Below are 7,738 nucleotides of genomic sequence, written 5' to 3'. Positions count from 1 at the left end.
GAAACTATTAAATAATTTAATGAAAAAAATAAAATAAAAATCTTTTCATGAACAGTAATCTCATGACTCATGAGGTTTTGTGTACCATGCACCCTCACAGTCTTGCACTCAATGACAACACAGTATGCATTCAATTAAGATTTTTATTCGTCACATACACGATTATATAGAGCATATATTACCAGCAGTGAAATGCGAGTCCAGCAGTGAAATTAGCTTTATTCAGGGAGACAGAATGTGTACACCCAAGAAACTTCTCAACAATGGTGAATTTTTACCCTGCAGATGAGCTATTGGTCATCAGCAGCTGTGCTCTGGTTATTCACATAAAGTGCATTCAAGATGTTGCAGGTAACCAGACCAAAGGTATTCTCAGAGACATCTGGAGATGGTGAGAAGGGATTCATCTGCCGGACTGAAGACAAAAGGAGTTAAATGAAAGGAACCATCAGCCATCACCCACCAGGACCAACAAATAGATGTGAACACTGATGGAAAATGTTACTCCCACACCAGCCTTATCAGTCCAAAGGCTGCATAGCCCAAGCAAAAATGATGCCTAGTAGTAGTATAAGAAAATAGAAACCCCTCTAGCAACTCCAAATTGAAAATTAATGACTATTTCTGAACAAGTTTTAAACTTCCTTTCTCTCTGCCATGTTTAGACAAATAGTCCTGCTTTTATCATTGATTGAATCAATGTTACACTCTGTCTGGTCTCTCAAATAAACAGATTTAATGAAATTACACACTTCACCATTAAGTGGCATATAAACATCTTTACTGTAATTACAGAAAATAGCACCATTTGGAGATCACAGTAAGATACTGAAAGGGAAAAGACAAAAAGAAAGACCTTTGAAAAAAAGAGAATCTGGAAGTACAAAAAAAAATAAAAAATCATACTGAATGACAGAGTGGCCATGGTAAATGGGCTGGATTTCTGATATCCTAGACATCATATGTAAAGATATAATATTATCAAGGTTATGTTATTAGGAGCTATCAAGCTAGCATGCTTTCAAAATATCATGATTGTATCAATTTCAGCCTCGGTCAGATACCATTTACAGATGCTAGTAATAGCTTTTCTTTGTACAACACAGAGGTTTGGAGTTATGTGCTGAGTCAAACAGGGACTACTCCTTCTGGCTATTTGATAAACACCACACTAGCAACACATATACACACTGTTGCCAAGACCTTGAGTCCCTGCTTAGGCAACAGATGGATATTGTCTGTGGACGGATTAATGTGCACTCTGGGCCCCCTCTTCTAATCCCTGGATGAGGGAAGAGGAGAGAGGGACTTATTGATCCATTCATCCTTCCATTCATATACCACAGGTGTTCCACGTGTTTCATACACGCTCAGTATGCAGAAAGCCTGAGGACTGTACATTTGCTCCACTGAGAGGCACTGCCAGCCCTGTAAGTACAAAAAAAAAAAAAAACCATGGTACAGTGTTGTCATCACATGAAAATACCCTGGAACAGAAATGTAATATGATATTAACATTCTATTAAGACACACCAAGAATACCATTACATCACCATGGTACATGTCCAAAACTCTCATAGTAATATCCTGTTCTTCTCTGTTTTTAATAAGGATTCATCTTTAGTATGGAAGCCATTTTTCATAATAAATTCGACTGCAGGATATAGTATTTTGAGATAAATAAATAAAAATTATGTAATATATAGTTACATTAATATAAACGTTAAACTGGTAGATATGAAGTCATTGTAAGATATAAATAGAGATTAAAAAGTCAATCTGTGGGATATGAAGTCAAATTGTGAAATATAAAAGTAATCACATTGAGAAAATAAGTTGCAAGTGCACAATATAAAGTTACAATTTCAAGATCACACTGCAAGATCACTTGATGAGATATAAAGTCAAAACTGTGAGATAAATATTCACATTGTGAGATAAAAAAAACATTAAACTGTGATCTGTAAACTGTAAACTCTGATTGTCAATTTATTTTAGATATAAAGAAATCAAGATATCAAGAAACACAGTTGCAATTTTGAGATTTAAAGGTGAAATGTTTGAGAAACAGTAGCAATTTCAAGATAAAAACTGTGAAGTCACATTATGATGATATATGAAGTCACACTGCATTATAAACAGTCTATATGTGTGTGTATTATATGTATATTTATGTATTTATTTATTTATTTATTTATTTATTCATTTGTTTGTTTTTGTTTGTTTGTTTGTTTGTTTACTCTGAGGCAGAAGAAGGCTTTTTTTCATAATAAAGTGTAAGTTAAACCTACAGGAATGTGTGAGGCAGTCCATTGTTAACTTGGAATCAGATATAATGTATGTGCCTTGGGTTGCATATTAGAATAAGCTCAGTATTCCCCATTGTCCTGGTCCCTTTGTGCTGAGGAGTTTGATTTTATTCCTCCACTAAGCTTTTCTGTGGCTTACATGCCCCACTGCACTGGTATTTACTCATTGCCTCTTTGTCTGGAGAATTTTTCTATTAGAGTCCATATATATATATATGAAAGAGAAAAATCAATATGCAGCAGTTCTCATGGGTCAGAGGCCTGGGTTTAAAGCTCCACTTTATCAAAAAAACACACTTTAAGCTGCCCGTCACCCCTCTCAGGAGCACCTAGGGTGTGCCGAATCGTCAAGGCCCAACACCCCTTCACAGTCCCAAAGGTGCTCTCAGAACAAAGTGTATTATCTTGCCTGTCGTAATAAACCTGATAAACACACACACACACACACACACACACCCTATAGATCTGTGTCATATGTCATCTGAGCACACTAAAGCCACACAGTTAACCGACAACAGCCTGAAATGACACCTCAGCATCTCTACAGGGAAAATAGAGGCATTCTATTACAAAGACAACATAATACTCCTGTAGATGCACTTTCTATCACTCCGTCTATCTTTTTCCTGTCTTTCCTCTATCTCCTCATCTGTTTCCCCCTTCTTGCTTAAAGCTCCTCTCCCCTGTTGAGTAGAAGCAGGTAAAAAAAAATTGTGTTTTCTGTGCTCTGACAGCTCATCTGTTTGTCAACCTTTAATTTCCCATGATGCTGTGTCATCCGTGGGCCGCTGGCATGCTGCCTTTGTTCTTACAAAGTCAACAGTCAACTCTTTATTTTTTATATCACCGCTCACTTTTTCAGTTAAAGCTAAGCTAGTTTTCCCCTATGCATGGGCTAATGCATGAACTTTATGGGGGTAAATACAGAGAATGACCCTGCAGGAAGCATTACTCTATCATATCTCTATCTTCCTTCCCTCCATTTGACCTTCTGATAAAAATGTATTTATTGCTCGGAGGTCTGTCAAAACACAGCCTTGTCTTTCTGATATGTGATGATCAGGACTGAGGGCCATTTCTTCTCACTGAGTGAACAGATAACAGGGAGAGTTCTGGGTGTGAGCGGAGGAGTTAGGTAACAGAAAAGCAAATTATTTTTATTTTAGCCCCTGACTATGTCATCATCAAAATTGTTGTGTTACATAACCCTCGCCTGCGTATAGTTCCCTGTCGGGTATCCGGTTATCTGTCTGAGAAATATTCACAGGGGCAGGCGAGTAGAACGGACACAGCATTGTGTCATGCGATTTGTTCTCACACACAAACTCTCACAGTGCAATATGCTCTGTGCCAAGGTACACGTGACTTTAAGATCACAAAAAAAATAAACACAAAATTCAACCGATCCTGGAAGATGCATGTGACAAAACAGAATGAAAAAAAAAATAAAAAATGTTTTTCAGTTGAAAAGTTTTACTAGATGACCACCTAGTCACATAATTACAAATAATTTTATTTTACTTGAGTTTGGGGGCCATTTCCCATTCCCATTCCAGGTTTAATGTTCATTATGTATGGAAAATGGGTGAAATTAGTGTTCAGGCTTTTTGGTTAATTACCCATACAAAATATATGATTTCAGCACGAAAAATCTGTTAGACAAGCTGAGATGCGAGCAGCTATCGTCGGATCATCAGGATGGAATGAGAGGTAGAGTTGAGTGTCATCAGCACAGCAGTGATATGAAAAGTCATGTTTCTGAATGGCATAAACTAGTGATGCCATGTAGACAGAAAAGAGAAGTGGTCCAAGAACAGATCCCTGAGGCACCCCAGTAGTTAGATGTTGGGACTTGGACACCTCACCTCTGCAAGATACCTTGAAGGACCTATCTGAGAGATACGACTCAAACCACTGGAGTGCGGTTCCTGACATGCCTTTTGCCAATAGGGTTGACAGGAGGATCTGGTGGTTAACCGTGTCAAAAGCAGCAGACAGATCCAGCAAGATAATTATTGAAGATTTGGAATCCGCTCTTGCCAGTCATATATTATTCAATAATTAAGAGCCATCTCCCATTTTGAATAATACATTAATAATTAGTGAATTATGAGGGATCCATTGAGTGAGTATATTTGCATTCATATGAAGTGCTCATGAATTTTTCATAGATTTTTTTTTTTTTTTTTCTGCCACTGCTATAATAGGACCCTCTTCTAAATTAAATTTGAAATACATAGCATTGGCAGAAATTACATAATGTAAAATATGGTGAAATGACATTATGGTCAAAAGATTTGCATATAGCCCAAAGCTGGGCTGAATTTAAACATACAGTATAAAAAGTGGACATAACTCAGGCTGAAACATCTTTTAAAAAATGTAATTGGTCTCTGTCTGTGTTCACTCAACAATAATAATAATGATTTTGTCTATTCATCTGCTAATAAAATCTTCACACACTGCCTTCCGTTGACACTGAGATATCCCTCTCTGTCTCTCTTTTCACTCTCTTTACAGCCCTTCTTTCACTGCGTCATGGAGAGGGATGGCTGTTCTCCAGTGGGGAGACCTATCCCTGTCCAACCATGACTCAGAGGGTTTTATATATATATAATATATATATATATATATATATATATATATATATTATATATATATATATATATATATATATATATGGATTTATTATTAAAAATGTACTAACATTGGATTTACATATATATAAAATATAATATATATATATATATACACACAAATTGGTACAAGTGAGCAAAGACATTCAGTGTTACAAAAAAAGAGAACGTTTTATTTTTAAGAAGTATAATGGTTTTTATTTACAGTAGCAGCATAAATAAATACATAAACAAAAACAAACAAATAAATAACATAATATAAATAAAAAGTATAATAGTTTCCATTAAATATTAAGCAGACAGCTCTGTTCAGCATTGATAATAAGAAATTGCTGAATATTAATTTTGTTTTAACCCCTATTTTGATTACACTGGAATCGTTCTTATCTGACACAGTTATAGTGTTCTGTTTTCTAAAATTACCCCACAGACCATCATTATAACAGTACAGTTTATACTTCCAGCTGTCTGGTGATCATACCACCCAGCCCAAATCTATAGAGGCACAAGATGAATGTGTAAGAAAGCCTTTTAAAAAATAACAAATGTTGTGCTGTTTGAAATGTTGATCTGAACCCAAATGTGTTGATATAGTAATTACTTCAGAGGGTCACACTAAGAGGGCAAATAAGAGATGAGACAGAGAGGAGAGAGGCAGAAAGCTTCCATCAGAAAGTTGCAGGGCTGATTCAGTAATGATACCCTCAGAGGGTGCACACAATTCTAATGAGCAAAATGTAAATGATGCTTCAAAATTAGGGGAAAAATATCAGAAAAGCTTACAGGAAAACCACAGTGGCAAGCACAATATTTTTTTCCTAATCCCCCCACCCCTCCCTCCCTCCCTCAAGCTGAATTGATGCTGCTATCTCAGGAAATTATTTTATCAAAGCCACTTTCATCCCTCTCTCCTCCTAACAAAACTGCTGAGCATCACGTTAAATTCTCAGTGTTTCAGACACATTGTTTTGAAAGTGTGGTGCTACAGTGACCCTTGGGGGCACAACACAACAACATTAGAGAGGCAAACAAACGTTGACAGCACAGCTGCATTAACCCGCAAAACAGAACTAACAAAAAAGAAACATTTCTGAAAATGCTGTATTTCAGAAAACAATTTTATACTTAACATACTGCAAGAGAGCACTTAGCTAATTGAATTTTAACGTTAGAGATTTAAGTTGCTCATTAAAAAAAAAAAAAAAACCTTCAGAGCAATGGGGTAGTGCAACATAGACCTTTCTGGTTTTCCTATGAATTCATTGAATTGAATGCATTCATTGTGTTGAACCATATAGCACATATATTACTAAAATATACAGCATATAATGTTATGTTTATTATCTAGCAAGTGAATTCTCCAATGACAGTTAACATCATTAAACTCACACACTTTATACTGAAAACGTCTTAAGAATTTAAAAATAATTGCACTTATTTATTTGCAGGAACATTCTTACAAACTTACAAACAAAATTTATCTTTAGAGATTTCTTCATTGTCTTAAGACTTAATCTATGTTTTTTTTATTGTTCCTTTTTTTCTATAAATATTTTTGTGAATTATATCCAGGTATTATATGGTCCTTTTTGGCTAGCACGCAGTCAATTTCATATAATTTCTTGGAGGTCTAACAGTATGAGTATTGGAAAATTTGGATGGATTTTTAAGTCATGAACTATCAAATTTACATCAAAGAGACTTACTTAAAATAAATGTTATTTCACAAAGATCTTAACTTACAAAGTTAAAAGCAGACATCTAAAATGACACACTGTTGGTGTGATTATATTATGTGTGTGAATTATATAGCACATCTTTTTTACAAAACAGTATTTTAAACTTTGATTTCATGTTGTTAATTTTTTTTTTTTTTTACCTCAAGCCCAACTTATATTAGCCAAACAAGGCTCCCAAAAAGCTTTGGGTCATATTTAGCAAGAAAATGTTATTGAAAATGAAAATGAAACATTTAATAAAGCCACTGTTACAATTATTTGCCATTACACACTTTAGTTACTACTAACAGAGACAAAAGAAAAAGAAGTAAAACCACAACAGAGAGATGCAAAAGGTACAAAAGGGAAGCTGACTGAGGTAAGGAGGGGTGTAAAGAGCAAGAGAGGGTCGGAAGATATGACCCATTTTTTTCTGTGCAAATACGAGGAGGCTTGTTATTTTGCGAAGCCAAAAATGCAGCTTTCAGCATTTTTATATTACAGTGAGTAGATATTGCTATAAATTACTTTTTAATACTCTCCAGATTACAGACACTAATACAAATGTAAAACCAACGACCCTGACTTTCTCTCTGTTTCTCTTTCTGTCATTTGCATGAATCCGGTGGGACTCCTCATACATAGATGGTGGATTTGAACATCCTATAGACCATTAAATGTTCAATCCTTTGCATAAGTACATTCAAGGGATATTTAAATTAACATTAAAGGCACTGTGGATTCATAATATAATGTGACCAATTTGAAGGCTGTCCAAAAACACTGGTGTGGATATGTGTGTTAAAGAGAAACAGACAGGTGGTCAAGATGGAGAGCGAAACGGGGAGAGACTGATCTGCCCTTCCAAGTTTGCTAAGGCTGCTTGTAAGAAATGCTGAGGATGCAATGTGCTGACCCACATACATACAGTAGTACCTGCTCCCTACAAACTACATGGCTGCACTCCCTCTGCCTCTCTCCTCAAATTCACCATTGTTAACACTCTTTCTCAGTGCTTGCATTTTGTATTGTCTTGTCACTCCTTTCTTTGCAGTGTCACCCTTTTCCTTGCAGT

Source organism: Cyprinus carpio, chromosome A7 (assembly GCF_018340385.1).
Source record: "Cyprinus carpio isolate SPL01 chromosome A7, ASM1834038v1, whole genome shotgun sequence".
In the NCBI taxonomy this organism is placed as follows: domain Eukaryota; kingdom Metazoa; phylum Chordata; class Actinopteri; order Cypriniformes; family Cyprinidae; genus Cyprinus; species Cyprinus carpio.
This window is presented reverse-complemented; position numbering follows the sequence as displayed.